Source organism: Triturus cristatus, chromosome 3_2 (genome assembly GCF_964204655.1).
Source record: "Triturus cristatus chromosome 3_2, aTriCri1.1, whole genome shotgun sequence".
NCBI classification, from domain to species: Eukaryota; Metazoa; Chordata; class Amphibia; order Caudata; family Salamandridae; genus Triturus; species Triturus cristatus.
In genome coordinates, this window is record NC_140584.1 from 925,454,175 (window position 1) to 925,476,058 (window position 21,884).

Consider the following 21,884-nt stretch of genomic DNA (forward strand, 5'->3'; position numbering starts at 1 on the left):
GGAGTCGCGGACTCCGGCGCAGGGAGGGCGCACACCACTGCGCGTTACCGCTGCGCGTGCAAATGGCCGGGTTAAATGCAGCGTCGATGCCTGCACTGCCCGCCTACTCCCCCAAAATGGCGCCCAAGATTCACCGGTCAGTTCCCAAACAAAGATGTCCGCCAGAGAATCACCCACGCTACCCCAATGAAGTAATCCGCAAAGCAGCGGTGTAGATGCAGATTTTTTATAGTGCGGGTAAGAGGGTAGTAGTACAAGTAAAATCAGGGGAAACAAATGAACACCAAAGCAAATAGAAAAACGGGAAAATTCTTGTTTTTAAAAACAGCGCTAAACGCTTACGAGTCTGAGGCAAGTGGTGGTGCTGTCAGCTTAACCGGCTGACGCATGCAACTGCCCAGCTTAAATGCAGCGTCGATGCCTGCACTGCCCGCCTACTCCCCCAAAATGGCGCCCAAGATTCACCGGTCAGTTCCCAAACAAAGATGTCCCCCAGAGAATCACCCACGCTACCCCAATGAAGTAATCCGCAAAGCAGCGGTGTAGATGCAGATTTTTTATAGTGCGGGTAAGAGGGTAGTAGTACAAGTAAAATCAGGGGAAACAAATGAACACCAAAGCAAATAGAAAAACGGGAAAATTCTTGTTTTTAAAAACAGCGCTAAACGCTTACGAGTCTGAGGCAAGTGGTGGTGCTGTCAGCTTAACCGGCTGACGCATGCAACTGCCCAGCTTAAATGCAGCGTCGATGCCTGCACTGCCCGCCTACTCCCCCAAAATGGCGCCCAAGATTCACCGGTCAGTTCCCAAACAAAGATGTCCCCCAGAGAATCACCCACGCTACCCCAATGAAGTAATCCGCAAAGCAGCGGTGTAGATGCAGATTTTTTATAGTGCGGGTAAGAGGGTAGTAGTACAAGTAAAATCAGGGGAAACAAATGAACACCAAAGCAAATAGAAAAACGGGAAAATTCTTGTTTTTAAAAACAATAAACAATTCCCCTAAATTTTGAGTGTAAACTGGGTGAGCTCAACCAGTCACAGCATTCATAAGAGCCTATCTCACTATGTGGAAGCATTTTCAAGCTGAAGCTGTACAATTTCTTTGTTTGAGGCTTTTCTGCAGAAATCGTCTCCCACATCTCCTTCATCTCTGTCTTATCTGATTTTGGAATGTACAAAGTGAAATAACGAGCAACAGCGATGAAGTTGTCTGCAACAAATTGTATGTCCATATTAGCATTCCACATTTTGAGAATCACAGGAATGTAGCCATTAATATTTTTGAGGCCTTAGTTCTTATGACATTGTAAGTGTTTTTCAGTGATTATTTTTTTTCACAACAAATTTTATTCGTTTTTTTGTTGGATATATGGGTGACAGCCCTACAATGACGTGGAGGAGAAAAATGACTTATAATCACAGTAAGTCCAACATTTGACCAGAATCTAATACCTGCCCAACATGCAGGTGGTAAAATGCAAACAAGGTGCAGACAGTACTAGATCTCAGAACGCACATATTAGTCAAAAGATTATAAAGCTCCATTGCTATCTTATTCAGGATGTTCCCAATAGTACACATTGGAAAACAAGGCTCCATTCAGGGGTCGGTGGGCGGCGGTGGGGGGGGAGCTCGATTCCTCAATATGACGCCCAGCAGGTCCAGATTTTCCTATATTTGGCAGGGCAACCTCGGGCAAGGAACACTGCCATTTCGGCCTCCATAAATCTGTCCATTTCGGTCTTCCATTTACCCATCGTCGGGGGAGATGTCGTTTTCCATAATTGTGCTATGTCTCGCTTGACTATAGTAAGGGCTAAGAATAGTAAGTGCTGCTTATATATGTTTCCCCCTATGTCGTCTGTGCTATGTAAGAGGAAAAGTCTCAGGTCCATCTGGAGTTTCCACGCGAACACCTCCTGGAGGCAAGACCTAGTTCTGCGCCAGAAAGGCTGCAACACCATGCTGTCCCAAACTGTATGCAGAAAAGTCCCCTCGTCTCGCTCACACCGCAGACATGTGGGGGATGGAATCACTCCCATCCGCCAGAGTCTAGTCCTTGTATAATAAGCCCTGTGTAGGTATTTAAACTGTATCAGGCGGTATCTGGTGGAAACCGCAGCACCTTGCGGACGGGCGATGGCTTCGGCCCAGTCGTCGTCAGTTAAGTCAGGGATGTCGGCCAGCCACGCCTGTCGCGTTTTGTCGAGCGTTGTCTGAGTATGGGTCGTTAGGGTCTGATAGATCTGTCTAATCTTGTGAGGCCCCATCAACAGACGGCCCTCCAATGGGTGAAATTCTGGAAGGGTCCCAAGGGAGCAGACCAGGGGGGTGAGCGCGTGGCGGAGGCGGAGATATTTATAAAATTGTATTCTGTGTAGGTCGTACTCAGTTTGCAGCTGTTGATAGGATTTCAGGGTAGTGCCCCGCATCACGTCGCCAAGAGTCGATATTTCCACCAGGTTCCATCCCCGGAACTCACACAAGGTGGCCACAGGACAGAGGTATGTACCCTGCCGGGTGAGTTTACCGTGCCATCCTATCTGTCGGACCAGTACCCGCAAGAGCGATACTACTACTTTTCCTGCCGGTGGCATAAAGTCGAGGCATGCCGAGCCATGTAGGAGGTGGATGAGGGAGGTCTGCTCCATTGCTGCGTGCTCGATCACATAAGCTGGGTCGGTTTGGGAGTTGTACCACCATTCATTGACCACGAGTATATGTGAGGCTGCGTAATATGAATAGATGTCTGCTGCCGCAATTCCTCCACAATACGTAGATTGCGCACATGTGCGAAGAGCGACTCTAATCGCCCCACCTTTCCAGAGAAATGTATTTTGTATGGTGGTGACCTGCGCGAACCAGGAGCACGGGATATGATACAGGAAGTTTTGGAGACGATACAAGATCCGAGGCAATTATACCATCTTGAAGATGGCCGAGTGCCCATACAGGGACAAGGGAAGGGAAGACCATATTGCAGTTTCGCTGTTGAGGTTGGCCAACAGTGGAGTGAAATTATGGGCCCAGGAGATTTTGGGGCATGATGACACGAACATACCAAGGTATTTAAAGCCTTGTGTGGGGTGAGAGAGTTGCGAAGCCCAGGCATCTCTGCCCTGATGCCCGCATACCGGATATAGTATGGATTTGGCAGGGTCGGTATGTAAGCCCGTGGTGCCCCCGAACACCCTCAGGATCTCCAGGATGCGAGGTCCTAAGAACCATGGGTCTGTAATGAAAAAGAGGACGTCGTCCGCATAGAACGCGATATGGTCTGAGTGCCACTGCGACCATTCGAAGCCCCAAAGGACTGGGTCATTTCTGACCCATGCTGCCAAGGGTTCAACCGCGAGGGCAAACAATAATGGTGACAGGGGGCAGCCCAGTCTAGTACCTCTCTGAATAGGAAAGGGGGGTGAGCGGTGTCCGGCTATCCGTACCGATGCTGTAACGTTGAAATACAGTAGACGTATATAGTATAGAAACCGCGGCCCGAAATTGATGGCCTCCAGTAATTGAAAAAGGTACACCCAACTAAGGGAATCAAAAGCTGTATCTATATCAGCCAGGAGCAGAGCGGCTGGCCGGCCCAACGCCGGAACGGCTGCTAAGGCGTTGTGTACCCTGCGGATATTATGACGGGTTGCTCTCCGGGACATAAATCCCGACTGGTCGGGATGAATCAGATCTGAGACACATGTATGGAGGCGATTGGCAAGAACCTTACCAAACAGCTTAGGCTCAAACTTAATATGGGAAATGGGGCGATAGGAAGAGGGGTCTTCAGCAGGGCACCCGGGCTTGAAGCAGACACCTATTTCCGCAAGCGCTTTAGTGCCTAAAAGGTGGGTTTCTTGCAATAGGAGAACGTCTGCCCCATACCGTTTGGCCTGACGGAGGACCGCGCCGCGTTTTACCGTATTCTGCAGACCTTGGACGTTCCAGTCTTGGGGTAATATGGAGGCATCCACAGCCTCTTGGAGTGCCAGATGTATGTTCGGCTGTAGGAATTCCATAGGGAATCCGTTGGGACCAGGGGCCTGTCCCGGATGGAGCGTATTTAGGGCCCCTGTCAGCTCATCTATAGTTACGGGGGCCTCCAAGTGGTCGCGCAGGGAGTCTGGGAGTTTCCGTGGTGGGATGTCACGTAGGAATTCCGCGATTAGGTTGGCCGAGCTCTGCTTGTGCCGAGCATATAAGGTCGTAAAGTGTAGCGCAAAATTCCCTGGCTACACCCTCCGGCGATGTACATAAGGATCCATCTACACCTCGGATAGTAGGAACCATCGCTGGGGATTTATCTGCCTGACAAAGGCGATGGAGCATTTTAATCGATTTGTCTACCCAGTGGTATAACCGATGTTGCGATGCCTCCCAAATTTCTTTGGTCTCACACATTAGATATTGCTGCAATTCTTGTTGCACTTGCAACAGATTTCGCCGGGTATCGGGTCTAGGGTCTCTGTTGAGCTGCGATGCCAGGGTTGCCTGACGCGACCCCAAAGCCACTAATTGCTCGCGCCGTGAACGTTTTTCTGTGGTGCGATAACTAATCTCGGCACCTCGGACGGTAGGCTTTAGGGCCTCCACAAGATGCATCGAGACGGGGTGGAGGGGCCGTTGGAATCCAAATACGCAGAGCTAGCTGTACGAAGCATATCCTGGTACTCCGGGCAACGGAGGTGCCAGGGGGACATGGGCCAGCGAAAGGGAGGTTTGAGGGTTCCCATATGAAAGCGCCGGGCAACCAGGGAGTGGTTGGAGAGTCCACGGGAGTAGTGGGTCACCTGCGAGAAGCGATGGAGGAACATGGGGGGAACAAAGAAATAATCTAGTCGGGATTGCGACCCATTAACTGTGGATAGATAAGTGAAGCCCTGTTCAGAGGGGTGATATTCTCGCCAAATGTCCGCCCAGCCCAAGGTGGATACCAGGGAGCTCAGCATGTTATGTTATGTTATGTTGATGGGACTTCTAAAGCGCTCTGTTACCCTGTGGTGTCCTGGCGCTATGCACTACCTGTCTGAGGGAAACTGTAGCCATTGGCTGAGATAGGTATTTATGTAAATAGCCATGTTTGTAGTTCTTTCCTGAGCTCAGTTGAGTTTCTGAGATGGAAAGGCAGGCTATTCTATGCCTTGGTGGCACAGTGATGAAAGCTCCTACCACCCCAACTGGCCTTGTTATAACGGAGATAGATCACTTGTTTGGCTTGCGCCAAGCAAAAGACTCTTCCAGGAACATACCACTGAATCACGTGTTTCAGAAAGTCAGGGCCAACGCCATTAAGGGCCTTAAAAACTATGCACAAGGCCTTAAACTGTACCCGTTGCTTGACGGGGAGCCAGTGAAGAGTTCTGAGTCCCAGCCTCACCGAGACAAACATGGGTGTCCCTGTTAGCAGCCTGGCTGCCGCATTCTGCACAATCTGGAGTCTGGCCAAATGTCTCTTCTGGATGTTTATATGGAGACCATTGCAGTAAGCCAGTCGTGACAGAATGAGCGCTGTGACTACTGTCTTCAGGCTGTCTTCCGGAAGGAGCAATTTAATTTTCCTCAGGATTCTGAGAATGAAAAAACAAGATGAGACGATCCTACTGATTTGATCACTAAAGAAAAGTTTTGAATCAAGAATCACTCCCAGATTCTTCGCCCGTGCCACCGGGACTGGAGGTGTACCCATTGCAGTTGGCCACCAATCAGGTGTCCAGAGATTAGCGATGTTCCTGAATAAAATCACCTCAGTTTTGCCTGCATTGAGTTTAAGGCAGTTAGATGCCATCCAGGCAGCAATCGCCTGCATACAGTCGTGGCATCTAGAACTGGTCTCAGCCTCTGACCCTTTCTGAATGGACAACACAATTTTCGTATCGTCCGCATAGGAAGTTAACTGAAACCCGAACGATCTAATCAAGACTGCCAGTGGCGCCACATACACATTAAACAATGTGGGACTTAGCGAGGACCCTTGTGGCACACCACAAGGGACGGAGAAGGGCCTAGATCTATCTCTGTCAAGGTCCACAGTTTGTGTCCTACTGGTCAGAAAGTATTTCAGAAGGTCCCAGGCCTTGCCTTGGAACCCGACCGCTGATAAACGGTTCATCAAATCTTCGTGATGGACCGTATCAAATGCGGCCGAAAGGTCCAACATGATGAGTATGGCGGCACTACCCTGGTCCAAGGCCTCTCTGATCTCCTCCGTGGATTTGATCAGTACCAATTTGGTGCTATGTTCCGCATGCAAACCAAACTGTGTGGTGTCTAACAGAGAGTTGGTCAGGAAGAACGAGTTGAGTTGGCCATTCATAGCCTTCTCCATCATCTTTCCTGAAAAACGTAGGTTCCTGCAGCCATTGCAAACAGGGTGTGTTACTGGTTGCGGACTACAAACCCGGCTTTTTCCTCTCCAGCGCGAGGACGCGCAACAACAACAAGTTAAGACTTTGCTTTCAGTTTTTGCCCTTTTTGTAATACGAAGTGCCCTAAACAGCCGCATCACGCTATACGCGCTGATTTTCCCCCCACGGAGGCATCCGTATGTTTCTTTTGTTTGAATTGCAAAAATGTCCTTTATCTACGCGAGTACGCGCTGATTCTTGGGTCCCAGCTGTCAGCACTTAATCATACTCCGGCATCTTGGTAACGCGAGGACGCGTTAATTAACGGAGCATTGCCGTTTCTTGTATTTGTTTTTTTGCCTCTCGCAGCTCTTTATTTTTTGGCTACGTGAGGACGGATGGACTTCTCTTACAAGATATAAATGGATCTCGTTTCCTCCTCTCAGCTCTTCCTATAGTAGCCTAACAAAGAAATCATCTGTAAGACAGTCTGGACCTTTTTTTGTTCGTGTGAAGTGAACAGATCGTTTCTTTTGTCTAAAGAGACCTGGGTTTATACCTACTCCAGCAGCATTAATGAGATTGGCTCCTAAACATTAATAAAGGTAGGTGTGGGATAGTGCACAACCCATTAGTTAAGAGAACAAGTTGTAGGGTGCTATGTATGAGTTAAACATTGGTCTCCTATGTAATATGTCCTGTTTTGTCATTATATATAGATAATGCCTCTAGTGAACTGGACCCGCTGCTTCTGGCTGCCTTGGACCCTGTCAGATAATCCTCCTTGGTCTCTTCATATTTTGACGATAGTTGTCTTCCTCTAGTGTATACAGTTAAAATACTGGGGAGGCAGTATCGCTGAGAAAGGAAGGGATTTTCTCTTCGCTCCTGGGGAACATGGTACTTCTGCTTGGGATTCCCGCCGACGCCTGACATGAAGTAACCTGTCGGTCCAGTGGCCCCATCGTATCGTTCCAGTCGCCCCCTAGAACTATCAGACCCTCTTGGAGGTCCCCCCAGACACTTGTAATCCTGTCTACGAAACCTGTTCCCAGCGGGGGGGCATATATACTGCCAATAGTGACCCGTTCACCATGAAGCATGCATGTGACAAAGAGGAATCTGCCCCCGGGATCGTCCCTGTGGGATGTGTATTGGAATTGGACCCTACGATGAAATAAAATGGCCACCCCCCAGGACCCCTGGTGAACCCTGCATGATAGATGTGGTGGAAACCAAACCTGGCTAAGCAAGGGGCTTTAGTGCCTATAAGGTGGGTTTCTTGCAATAGGAGGACATCCACCCCATACCGTTTGGCCTGACGGAGGACCGCGCTGCATTTTACCTTATTCTGGAGACTTTGGACGTTCCATGAAACCACATTCAAGTCCCCAAGGGGGAATACATCACCCAGTGCCATTACCCTATATCACCAAGGATGCAGCAATGGAGAGAGCCTCATCTAGAAAACATGTCTGCATATAACACATGAAACATCCTAACACTACATTCCCTGAACATCCCACCACGCCCCACCCGACACTGCCTAAAACGAGGAGCATCTGTCGCGGCATGAGGCACATCAGGCCCCCAACAGGGGAGCCCCAAGCCCCCACACCAAAAGTACCCAATCCACCTGCAAAACATAAGAAAATAAGGGGGCCCCAAGAGTCTGTGGGCTGGGAGTCCCATAGCTTGGCATCCACGCCAACTTGAAGGAAAATACTGTCAAGGAGTCTGATTAATAGCAAAACATATCAACTTGCAATTAGCAGTCAGCAGTGTGACGTACAGTTCAGGGGGGCCGCTCCGGGTTCATTGACAGTCTGTCTGATCCGGAGCCATGCCGTCTCTTGGATTTGGTACGGCGGGGTCTGTTCCGTCGCGATCGACGTGAAGAATCTGAATCATGCAACAACGGTGAGCCGGGCCGGAGTTGCGGGCCCTCCTCAGCCTAGGCGAAGACAGCTTGAGGTTTTCAGTGATTTTTAAATACAAGTCTCACTGCAGAAAAAAAATACTGTTCACTCTTCCTTTCGAAATCAAAGGTCTTTGAAATCCAAACGTACACCTTCTTTTAGCCCTGTATCTTCAATGACAGTACTTGCCACATCTATGTGCTTAAAAGTGCAGAACATGCTGTCTCAGGCCTAGTTCACCACTTTCTTTCGAGCCCATGTCATATACTGCTCTATGAAAGAGAGTACTGAGTCATCAGTATCTGTTCCAAATTTCGGGGCACCTTTTACCCATAACATCATGTGAATATGAGGAGCACCTACAGCTTGATACTCTTTACACCAAAAGAAATAAGTTAATTGCAACTTTTCATACTTACTATAAACGTTGTCAACAAACTCCCTAGCAGAGAGATTTTGTCGACTAACTCGTCTTCAGTGTGTGTTTAACAGCATATGATAAATCCAGACAAATCCAGACAAGTCACTCTCAAATCGTAGTTGGAATATGTATGAAACACACTGGCAAAATCTAGGATCCTCAAAATATAATCTGGTTGACCTGTACTCAGCTGCTGGTATTTGTACAGGGCAGTCATCATACCGGCCACCTACTCCAGTGGGAAATAGTTGTGGAAAACAGTGAGCCTCTAAACTTGTCTCCCACACACTCATGGGAGCTTCTTTTGATTGCTTCATTTGAAAGAGATCAATAGCATTCCCAATAACTTCTTTGGAATGCAGTGGATGGAGACCATAATGTTCATATATTTTTTTCTGATTTAGATCTATTCACATTTTTAATCTGTCCACTTGTTGGCAATGTTTCACCCTCCATATAACCTACATCTCCAATAACATCCACTAACTCTTGTCAGAATTTTTTTCTTTTTGTTAGGGACACCATTTACAAGAATGATTAGTGGTTTATCAATATCTCTCTCTACACCGACAGTTTCACTATTCCATTTAAAATCTAAAGGTAAGTAGACAACTCTTCCTTTAAGGCCTTTTTATAGCTCAGTTGTTGGTAATTTCCCAGTCATTAGCTACATTCGAACTATTGCTTGAAAAGGTTGTATGCATTGTATGAGAATTGATTCATAAATATTTAATTCCTGAAGTTCTTAATTTATACCAATGCTAACTTGTTATGCATTACTCTTGGTGGCATTTTGTTACCCTCTAACTTATCATAGCAATACATACATAGAATTTGCCGTGTTGACAAATCAAAGCATTCCTCTACAAATAAATATACAGCAAATTCATGAAACTTATCCCTGTTCTCTTGTTCGTTTTTGTGTTCAAAACAACATTCCAAGTTTGGCTTTTGTAGTGAGTGCGTCAACAAAAAATTCAAACACAGTTTGGTTTCTCTGATGAAACTGTGTTAGACTTTGCAATCTCTTGCGTAAAGTTATCAATATTAATGCCTGTGTCCTGTTCCTCTACACCTGCACAGACCAACTCCTCATTTTCCCTAGACTCCTGCTCAGGACCAAAAAAATAAAACTGAAAATCTTCACAAACTTTTTACACCTCTGCTACTGTACCATGCAATAGAGCTTTATTAATTTCTCCTAAACATAAGGAATGAGTTTTCACAAAGTAAAGTCTCCTTGGTAAATTTGGGATTTTACAGTGATGAACATCTAACATTCTGAAGTGATGAAATGTGCTTCTGTACACTTTATTTGACAGGCATGCCAGTGAATGCTCCTGTAATTAGTATACTTCCTCGCTTTCAATGGATCTAATCCTTGCAAAATTCCAATTTTCTGTTTCAGACTTTTGCAAGGAAACTTACGTAGGAAACTTCTCAATATATCATTGATTCCTAATGAACAGTGCAAATACTGCTTCAGTTCCATTTGTATACAGGGGATAGTCTACATCAGTGATACTCAAAGTAAGGCCTTTGGGCTGCATGCGGCCCTCCTGACCTTTACATGCGGTCCCCTGGGCAGCACCAGCACTGGGCTGCTGTTTACTCAACTCAGCATTAACATGAATAAAAATGTTAAACATATAGCAGTTAGGGTAGGAAGTAACTAGTACCTTAAGTTTAGGAACACCTTCATTTTTAAAGACATTGAACGTGTAAAAATACGATAATCTTTTCAAAATACCAAAAGTTTATTTCATTGACCTGTAGAACCATTTTATCTTAGCAGTGCATTCAGAAGTGATGGTTTTCAAACATGAATTTAGAAACATTCATACTTACCACCCCCCCCCCCCCCCCCCACCATGACAAGAATACCATTAGTGATTATATCCAAGCACAGGAAATGGTTTTGAACAGCACGCATCATGAAGTCATGTATTTCAAGTTCCTCTTATAGGTGATAATGAAGAAAAAGAAGGGAAATTGAAATAAAACAATTGCCCAAGGTCACATAATTTGGTCAAGTGCAGAAGCCGGGATTCATCATAGGTTTTCTGGTTTCACATTGCACAATTAAGTCCAGCCACGAAATATACATGCTTTGTTGCCCCTACACCAACTTAACACCCCCTGCTGGCATCAGTGCGGCCATGTTTGGAAGTACCCATGGTAACAGCTTCCATGTACCTCTTCAACTATTACTTCGGCAACATTCCTAGGAACCATCTCCTCTTTTGCAATGGGAGTACCCTCTTTCAATTCATAACATTGACTAGCTGTTTCAACTGTACCCACTAATGTTTTCTCTTGGAAATAGCTTTCTTCGTTAAAAAAAAAGCTCAGTACTGGACGTATACTTCCATTCTCCTCTGAAAAGTTTGCAAAAATAACCTCTATTCACAAGTCTTTTGGCTTCTTCTCTTTATACACAACACTGTTTTATCCAATGTTCTCATTCTCTTTAGAATCAAAATAAATAACTTCCTCTTCAGGACAAATGCCTTATCAACTACAGCCTCAACATGTTCTTATACTGCTTCACAGTTCGTACCAAATTCTGTATTACCCTACTATGAAACAGTCTGACTCTTATTTCCTTAAATTGCCTTTGTCTTCTTGTTAAACTATCTGCCTTTTTTTTATAAGATGTATTTCTCTTAATGACACTTAGTTTTTCTCCTTTCTTAGCTAATGTGAAACCTTATTTTTTATTTGCATGATTATGCTCACTTTGCATTTATCCAAATGCTATTTTAAGAAACATTTTAGTTTTCTCCACATTGCTCACATTTTGTGTCTTTTGTTTTTCTGTTGCAAGGAGATAGTACCCTTTCCTCTGTTTCTTTCTTCTTTCTGGGTTTTTTTCAGCATTGTACAAGTTGATGTCTTGAAAGTAAAAAACAAATCAATACATTTGAGCTTTTCATCATATACGATTACCTTAGATATTTTAAGCATCTAAGTACCTATATAAACAGTCATGTCACCATGTTATTACCACTCTAAGCCTGTTACTTTTTATGTTGAAATCAGTGTGTGCCTGTTTCAACAAATGCATTAGAGTCGCGCATTTTAGCTCAGTGTAACTGTGTTTAGCTTAGCGCATTTGCGCGCAGGGTGTGATCTGTGTATAGCATTTGATGCTTCCATAATATCCTTGAGGTGTTTTTTGCTATAATCTCCGTCTCCTCTTACCCGCACTGCTGCCATCCTACCTGCATCTTAAAACGGACTGTATCACCGCTTTTTTGCGGGCCTCTCGCCCGCTCCACGTTGGCCGCCATCTTTAGTGAGGAGCGATCCATCACGCGCTCTAGTCTTCCTCTTGGAGGCTCGACCTCCATAAATGGCAGTCACACAGTCGCGCAGCGTCATCGCGCAGCGGGATCGCCGGTCTTCCGCCGGAGTTACGCCAGAGTTCAGCCCGTCTGCGCCCGTCCGCGCTGAGGACGGGCTGCAGGTCGGGCTGGACCAGGTTTATGTACCTCCTCATTCAGGTAAGACCGTTTTGCGCTATTCCTCATCTGCGCTTTGGGCCCTAAGATCTCCCATATGCTCCGCCTTGCACTGCCGGACTCCATTGGACTTACTGAATTCTCATCGTTGTACTGTTTGTTTTGCCCCCTTTCATCCCCTGGCCACTTGTTTTACCAAATCATGCTCTTCTTTCTCTGGGCCCAAGGTTTCTCATAACACTGGGTTTTTAATAAACGCGCGCTCTCTAATTAAACATAATCTTGCTTTCCACGATTTCGTGGATGAAAGGCAGCCAGACTGGGTCTTCATTACGGAGACCTGGGCTACTGACTCTTCTGGACATGACCTTCTGTTAGCCATTCCTGATGGCTACTCTCTGCATCGGCATGACAGACCCAAACGCAGAGGAGGAGGTGTTGCCATTCTCTTTAAATCTTCCCTGTCATGCACGATTAAGCCACTGTCTTCGCCTCAAGACTGTTTTGAAGCTTTATATTTTTGTATCACCTGTGCCCCCTCAGTCTCTTTCACGGGCATACTGATCTATAGGCCGCCTGGGTCTAGAGCTAACTTTGCCCTGGATTTATTGAAAGTCCTCGAACCCTATTTTGGAAAGCCCTCCTTCACCATTCTAGGTGACCTCAATTTCCATCTCGATGAGGTTCACTCTAAGGATACCATTTCACTGGTTGAATCTCTTGCATCCTGTGATTTTACCCAGCTTGTTACTAATGCCACCCATATAGCTGGCCATATCCTTGACGGGGTGTTCTCCAATGATACAAGACTTTCCAGTGGCTTACCCTTACCCTTGGTCTGGACTGATCACCTTGCTGTCCCTCTGCAACTAGCCTTCTCTCTTTCTTATGGGATTAGGAAAGGGACTACCCCTTTTGTCTCTAGAAGAAACTTTAGAAATCTCACGAATGAGGTTCTGGCCCCCTTTGTTTCCTCACCAGAGGCTCTCTCACTAAAGGATGCGGCTGAGGCAGCACATGATCTGCAGGATTCCATCGCTAATGCAGTGGAAAAACTTGCTCCTGCATCCCTGCGATATGTAGCCCGGCGCAAACCATCAGCACCTTGGTTCTCGGACCATCTTAGAGGACTACGACAGGGCTGTAGAAGCAGCGAGAGAAGGTGGAGGAAATCTTGGGATCCCATGGACAGGGAAGCCCATAAGTCTGCTCTTCGGGAGTACAAGCAGATAGTGATCATGGAGAAGCAGAAATACTTCTCCAGCCTTACCAGCTCACTCACTTCCTCTAGGGAGCTCTTTAAAATTGCCGACTCGTTGTGCTCCCTCCAACTTCCTGACCCCGTAGTCAGTTCTCAGCGTCTTTGTGACGATATTGCAGACTTCTTCCACACTAAGATCTTAGATATTCATATCTCTTTGGAAGCACAACGTCTTGCCCTGCCGGAAAACTTTCTATCAGTCCCTTTCAGTCCTCCTTTAGTACCCCCTAGCCTTCTTCCTGCATTTCCTTTAATGTCCTTGGAGGGTCTGAACGGCCTCTTGGATAAGATCAAATCCTCCTCTCCTCTTGATCCTCTGCCGCTCAAAAAATTAAAATAGTGTAGGAACAGTCTTCTCCCTTCCTTACTTGAGGTGATGAATAAGGCAATTGTTCAAGGCATCTTTCCATCGATATGGAAGAAGGCCATTGTGAAGCCGCTCTTAAAGAAGCCTTCACTTGATCCAAGCCTCCTGAAAAATTTCAGGCCGATTTCACTGCTCCCTGCACCCGCAAAAATTCTGGAAGTCCACCTGAATCGCCACCTATCCTCCTTTCTTGAAGTCTCTGAGTACCTTGACACTACCCAGCATGGTTTCCGAAAACATCACAGCACAGAATCCGCTCTCACTTTTGTAGTCGATAGCATCCGACGCAAGGTGGACGCTGGACAAACAACTGTTCTTGTGCTATTGGACCTCACAGCCGCTTTTGACACTCTGTCCCCGGCCATTTTAACATCTCGGCTTAGAGAAGCAGGTGTCACTGGTTCGGCATTGAGTCTCCTCAATTCCTTTCTCCTTGATAGGGAACAAAGAGTAATGCTCGGCAACCACCTCTCCCCTGCAAAGTCTCTGCAATGTGGGGTGCCACAGGGGTCGGCATTAAGTCCCACCCTGTTTAATATCTACGTGGCCCCCCTTGCTAGACTAGTGAGATCGCAGGGGATGGAGGTGGTATCATATGCCGACGACACCCAGATCATGGTTTCGCTGACTCAATCCTCTGTCAAAACATCTGCCTTTAGCTTCCGGTCTTGCATGCAACATGTTGCAGACTGGATGGTTGCAAACTCCCTGAAGCTAAATGGCGACAAGACTGAGGTTTTGATCTTCGGGAAGAACCAAGAGATTTGGTCAAGTGACTGGTGGCCTTCCTCTCTGGGTATCTGCCCGACTCCATCTCAATCTGCCAGAAATCTGGGTGTAATGTTCGACACCTCACTCTCAATGTCCCTACAGGTGAATCGGACTGTCTCGACCTGCTGGGGCGTGATCAGGACGCTCAATAGAATTCGCAGCTATCTGTCACTTCAAGCTCGTAAACAGATTGCAGTCGCCCTTGTTGGCTCCAGGTTGGATTATTGCAACTCTCTTTACATGGAAGCCAACAAGGGCCTTATACATCGACTGCAAATCGTGCAGAATGCCGCTGCACGTTTTGTCCTGGATCTCTCCAGGTCCTCCTCTGCTACTGCTGCGAGGAGAGACCTTCACTGGCTGCCTATTCAGCACAGAATTAATTTTAAAATTCTGTGTCTGACATACAGAGCAATGGAGGATGAATCCAAAGGCGCCATCAGCTGTTTGCTTACTCGTTACTGCCCTTCGAGAAGTTTGCGTTCTTCAGGGCTGCTTCAACTTGTTGTCCCTCGTGTTAAGCTCGTTAGATGGGGAGCCAGGGCTTTCTCAGTTGTTGCCCCACAACTTTGGAACAGCCTGCCGATAGAGCTGAAGACTTTGCCCTCCTTAGCTCTGTTTAAAAAGGCCCTTAAAACCTGGTGCTTCTCTAGAGCGTACACAGGTTGAGCTGCTGGAGCTTTTGTAATTAGCTGGATTTGGATTTAGGCGCCTTGACGCCCATTGGGCTATGTTTGCGCATGACAAGATCCCTTTTTATTATTAACTGGGTGTACTACTGTTTGCATCAGTGTGTGGGTGGGTGTATCACCATATGGATCAGTGTGTTCCTGTGTGTGTCACCATATTTGTCCTTGTGTGCCAGAGCATGGCAGTGTATGCATAAGTGTGTGCCTGGGTGTTTCTTAGTGTATGGATCAGTCTGTGTCAGTGTGTGAATAAATGTGTTGTTAGGTGTATTAGTGTATGCATAATGTATCCTTGTGTGTGTCAGTGTATCCATCAGTGTCTGCTTGGGTGTGTTAGTGTATATATCAATGTGTGCCTGTGTATGCTACTGTGTCCATCAGAGTGTGTCTGGGTGTGTCAGGATATGCACCACTGACTGCCTGAGTGTGTCAGTGTATGTATTAGTAGTGTGTGCCTAGGTTTCTAAATGTATGGATCAGTGTGTGACTGGGTGTGTTAGTGTGTGTATCAGTATGTGCCTGGGTGTGTCAGTGTATGCATTAGTATATGAGTGGCCGTGTCACTATATGCATAAGAGTATGCCTGGGGGTGTTGGTATATGCATGAATGTGTGCCTGGGTATGTCAGTGTTGATTGGCTCTGCTACTACTAAATATACAATTGTTGTATGAGCATATAACTCAATGTGAAGGTGTCTCTGTCTAACTGCATGGGTGAGTGCTTCCATGGTTTTGTAAATATGTATGTGAATTACAGTATAGGTAGGAGCCTGAATGTTTAAATGCACATATAGGCATAGAACTTTACGTGTGACTCACTAACACTTCAAAGTCCATGTCTTACATTCTGTTCACATAGACCCCTGCCCTAGGGGTGAGTCTTAGTGAGTATTGTAGTATGTAACTGCTGGGTACATAAGTGTTGTGTGTGTGTATATGTATGTATGTGTGTGAGTGAGTGAATGTCTAAGTGCCTCTGTCACTGTTTTGCTGGGTGGATTAGTGGCTCTAACATTTTGTACTTAGGTATGTGAGTTGCAGTATGGGTGGAAGACTGGATGTATAACAGGGTATATGGGCATGTAAACGCCTGTAACTCACTGAAACATTAAAAGCAAATATGTTACCTTTCAAACACATAGCACCCCGCCCTGTGTCTTACTTATGGCCAACCGTCGGGCGACTTATATATATATATATATATATATATATATATATATATATATATATATCACGCTCCTGGGGTGTCCAAAATTCGAGCCGCACTCTACGTGCGTGTGCCTTCCCCAAAGCATTTCATCTGGTATGGGGAGAGCCGTTGATTCGATCCTTTAAAAGCATCTGATTGGCCTGACGCGTTTCGCAATTAGCTTCTTCAGCGGCCGTCAGAAGGAGTGCATGAAAGTGACTCGTTACCTTTCCTTAAAGCGATATAGTGCGCCCTGGATGGGCAGGTCATATGACTCAACACATTGCATTTTGGGAAACTGAGTCTTTTATTCAGTCCTGTATGGATGCACCCCTAGATTTTTGCTCAGTACACAAGCTCTCACATGAGCCTCGAATGCGGCAACTCCCCTCAATCCATCACGGACGTTACACCTTCAGGACCCCACTTCTCTCAGAGTCCCGTGTCCCCCCTTCCTCTCTTCGGGGGTGGTGCGGCTCAGCGGCAGGACAGCCGCTTATTACATCACGCTCCTGGGGTGTCCAAAATTCGAGCCGCACTCTACGTGCGTGTGCCTTCCCCAAAGCATTTCATCTGGTATGGGGAGAGCCGTTGATTCGATCCTTTAAAAGCATCTGATTGGCCTGACGCGTTTCGCAATTAGCTTCTTCAGCGGCCGTCAGAAGGAGTGCATGAAAGTGACTCGTTACCTTTCCTTAAAGCGATATAGTGCGCCCTGGATGGGCAGGTCATATGACTCAACACATTGCATTTTGGGAAACTGAGTCTTTTATTCAGTCCTGTATGGATGCACCCCTAGATTTTTGCTCAGTACACAAGCTCTCACATGAGCCTCGAATGCGGCAACTCCCCTCAATCCATCACGGACGTTACACCTTCAGGACCCCACTTCTCTCAGAGTCCCGTGTCCCCCCTTCCTCTCTTCCGGGGTGGTGCGGCTCAGCGGCAGGACAGCCGCTTATTACATCACGCTCCTGGGGTGTCCAAAATTCGAGCCGCACTCTACGTGACACGCACGTAGAGTGCGGCTCGAATTTTGGACACCCCAGGAGCGTGATGTAATAAGCGGCTGTCCTGCCGCTGAGCCGCACCACCCCGGAAGAGAGGAAGGGGGGACACGGGACTCTGAGAGAAGTGGGGTCCTGAAGGTGTAACGTCCGTGATGGATTGAGGGGAGTTGCCGCATTCGAGGCTCATGTGAGAGCTTGTGTACTGAGCAAAAATCTAGGGGTGCATCCATACAGGACTGAATAAAAGACTCAGTTTCCCAAAATGCAATGTGTTGAGTCATATGACCTGCCCATCCAGGGCGCACTATATCGCTTTAAGGAAAGGTAACGAGTCACTTTCATGCACTCCTTCTGACGGCCGCTGAAGAAGCTAATTGCGAAACGCGTCAGGCCAATCAGATGCTTTTAAAGGATCGAATCAACGGCTCTCCCCATACCAGATGAAATGCTTTGGGGAAGGCACACGCACGTAGAGTGCGGCTCGAATTTTGGACACCCCAGGAGCGTGATATATATATATATATATATATAAATATTTATATATATATATATATATATATATATAAACGTAGGATATGAAAATCATAGTATTTGTTTATTATTCATTTGCATCTTTGTAAAATTGCTATTTTCATTCTTCATTATTGGATGGTGGAAACAATTATTTGATAAATTTGATGAATTAAGTCATTTAAATATAGGAACAATGACAATACATTAAGCCACCTGAGGCATGTATTTTCTTTAAAAACATTTGTCGTTTAAAAACATTTGTCGTTTGAAAAATGTTTCAAAATTGAAGTGAAAATTGGTTTAATTTCATGAATCAATGATGATAATATAATTAGAAACTGTTGGATTTATATGCAAATGCATAAACGATAACACAATCACTACAAATCCCATATTGCCCCAGAGTACTGGACACAGGAAATGATGTTAGCAATGGTGCTTCTTTAAATTGTGTAATTCATGAAGGGGGTGTTACCGTGAACAAGATCTCAGAGGAGATCGAAACGCATTGGTTTTGCTTTCTAAACTGGGCAGTTTTGTGAAATAAATGCACAAAGTATTTGTTACCGGAGTGCGACCTGTTTCTTTCTCTTGGGAAAGTGTTGGATGATATATATATATAAAAAGGAGAGTTTAAGGCTTGGCAAAGGGGTTTTATATGTCAAGTTGACCTGGCAGTAAAACTTCACACGCATACTCTGCAGTAGCAGGCCCGAGAAATGTTTAAAGGGCTACTTGTCTGGATGGGTGACTTGGTAGTATCATTGCTTCAGTATATATCTGAATGAGTGTATCAGTCCCTCTCTGGGTGTGTCTTTGGATATGTAAGTTACTATATTAGCATATTTCTGGTTCTCTTAGTAACTCCATGGATCTGTGTCTGTGTTTGTAAGAAGCTGTAAGGATTCCTTACTGGCTGCCTTATTGGGTTTTGGGGTGTGCAACTGGCTCAGTTACTGCTGGATACATTTGTGATGTGTGAGTGAATGTCTAAGTGCCTCCATCACTGTTTGACTGGGTGTGTGAGTGACTCTATGCTTTTGTAAATAGGTATGTGAGTCACAGTATGGGTGAGAGAATGGATGTATAACTGGTCATATGGATCTGTATCTGTAGGTGTAACCCACTGAAACTTAAAAGTATGTGCTTACCTTTGAAGCACATGATAGCACCCTGTCCTATGGCCTACCTACTATCTTAGCAGTGACTTATTTATATAAAAAAAAGGAGAGTTTAAGGATTAACAAAGGGTTTTCAATGCCAAGTCATCCTGGCAGTAAAACTGCACAGACACGCTCTGAAAATGCAGACCTGAGGCATGTCAAAAGGGCTACTTGACTGGATGGGTGACAAGGTGTATCAGTACTTGAGTACATATCTCAGTGAGTGTATCAGTCCCTATAGGTGTGTGAATGTATATGTAAGTAACTATATCAGTATATGAGTGCCTCTCTTAGCAACTCTAAGGGTCTGTAAATTTGTATGCAAGTGACTGTATGGATAGCTCACTGGCTTTGTTAGTGAGTGTTGGCGTATGGAACTGTGTGTCTGTTACTGTTGGATACATAAGTGCTATATGAGTGAATGTGAAAGTGCTTCTGTTGCTGTCTGACTGATTGTTTGAGTGGCTCTATGCTTTTGTAAATACATATGTGTGTTGCAGTATGGTTGGGAGACTACATGTTTAACTGGGCATATATGTCTGGAAATGCGCAAGTGCCTCACTAAAACATCAAAGTGCATGTCTTACCATCTAAGCACATGGCACCCTGCCCTGTGACCTATGTAATCCCTACCTTAGAGGTCAGTTATATGTAATAGGTGGGATTTTTAATAGCTTAGCAAGGTGTTTTAAATGGCAAGTCAACGTGGCAGCAAAACTGCACACACAGGCTTTGCAGTAGCAGGCTCGAGGCATGTTAAAAGGGCAACTTGTCTGGATGGGTGATTTGGTACTGTCAGTTCTTCAGTGCATATCTGAATGAGTGTATCAATCCCTCTCTGGGTGTGCCATTGGATATGTAAGTTACTATGTCAGCATATGATTGGCTCTCTTAGTAACTCTATGGGTCTGTAAATGTGTCTGTTAAGTGGCTGGATGGATTCCTTACTGGCTGTCTAATTGAGTATTGGGGTATGTAACTATGTGTGCAACTAGCTCTGTAACTGCTAGATACATAAATGCTATGTGTGTGTCTATGACTGAATGTTTAATTGCACCTGTCACTGTCTGACTGGGTGGGTAAGTGCCTCTATTAGTTTGTAAATATGTATATAAGTTGCAATATGGTTGGGAGATTAGATGTTTAACTGGGCATATGGGTCTGGAAGTGTGCATATGACTCACAAAAACATTAAAGTGCAAATCTTACCTTCTAAGTACATAGCACCCTGCCCTATGGACTATGTACCTACCTTAGGGGTCAGTTGTATTTAGTAGAAGGGAAGTTTAAAGCTTAGCAAGGTGGTTTAAATGGCAAGTAAAAGTGGTAGTAAAACTGCACACACAGGCTGTGCAGTTGGAGGCCGAACACATTTTTAAAGGTGTACTAGTCTGGATCTCCGTCTAGGAGTATCAATACTTCAGTAAACATGTAAATAAGTGTATCAGTTCCTCTATATCTGTGTCTCAGACACTCTCTATACTTTTATATACACCATACACACTTTCATCTACCTTATCAAATATTTTTTTTTAAAATACATTGTAATTCACATACCTGTTGAGTTTGTTGGTAGGTAATTATTTTTGACAGTATTAGCTAGACTCTCTTCTCAGTCAAAAAATGTGGAAAATAAAAATAAAAATGGTATACCGCTCGCATGCAATGTTTCCATTAGTGGCAACTGTAGGAAAGTAGGATCTGATTCTTATGGTTACTAGGGCTGGGCGGAATTTTAGTGAGGCCTCTACGCGGAATTATGGAAAAAATGAGCGCACGTTTTGAGGGTTCGTGTGCCCGGGGCAGGCTCCCCAATCTCCCCGGCCTGGCTGGGTTGAGAAGCAGGGACCGGCCCCGGGGCCTGGGTTTTGGTCAGGGCCTGGGGTGTGGGAGCCCCCATCCTGCGGCCTGCCAAGTGCCCATCTGCCCGGGACAAGGGTCCCTGGTGCAGAGCCCCAGAGCCCTGCCAGGGCAGGCGGGAGCCCTACCGCTATGGCTCGGCTCAGGGCGGGCAGATGGGCGTCCTTTCGGTCCCGGCCATCTTGTCGCACCTCTTCCCCCTCGGCCATCTGGTCGCACGCAATGCTTTCCAATTGGGCGACCAGATGGCCGTGCTGCCCTGGAACTCCCGATGAAGGCTCATTTGCCTCCCGGATCCCAGCCAGGGCTCCAGGAGGTCGGGCCCGTCCAGGCCTAGGGTCCCCTGAGTCTCGCGGTGTGCAAGGGTTCCCAGAAAGGGGGGTAGCCTTCCTCCGGATTAGTAGGAGCAGGGTATGCCACAACACCCCTCCCAGGCTGGCGGTTCTTTGCTGGGGACCAGATGGGCTATGCATGGACAGCACCTCCCCTCCGTCCGGGGGCTCCCTCCTCCGGCCCACGGCATGGCAAAGTGCCCGGGACGGGCTCCATGGGTCCCAGGCAGTCCTCCCCCAGGCATCTGGGCCAGAGAGCTCCAGTGGCCCTCCCCGTGCCTGAGGGCCAGCCGGGGTCCCTGAGCCACCCGGGATGCGGAGCCCCTGAGCCCTGCATGGGCAGGCGGGAGCCCTACCGCGAAGGCTCAGGGCAGGGAGATGGGAGTCCTTCCCGGCCATCTGGTCGCACCTTTCCCCTCGGCCCTCTGGTCGCACGCAATGCTTTCCAATGAGGTGACCAGATGGCTGGGCTGCCCCGGAAGTCGCGATGAGGGCTCATTTGCCTCCTGGATCCCAGCCAGGGCTCCAGGAGGTCAGGCACGTTTGCGCCCAGGGTCCCCTGAGTCTCGTGGTGCGCA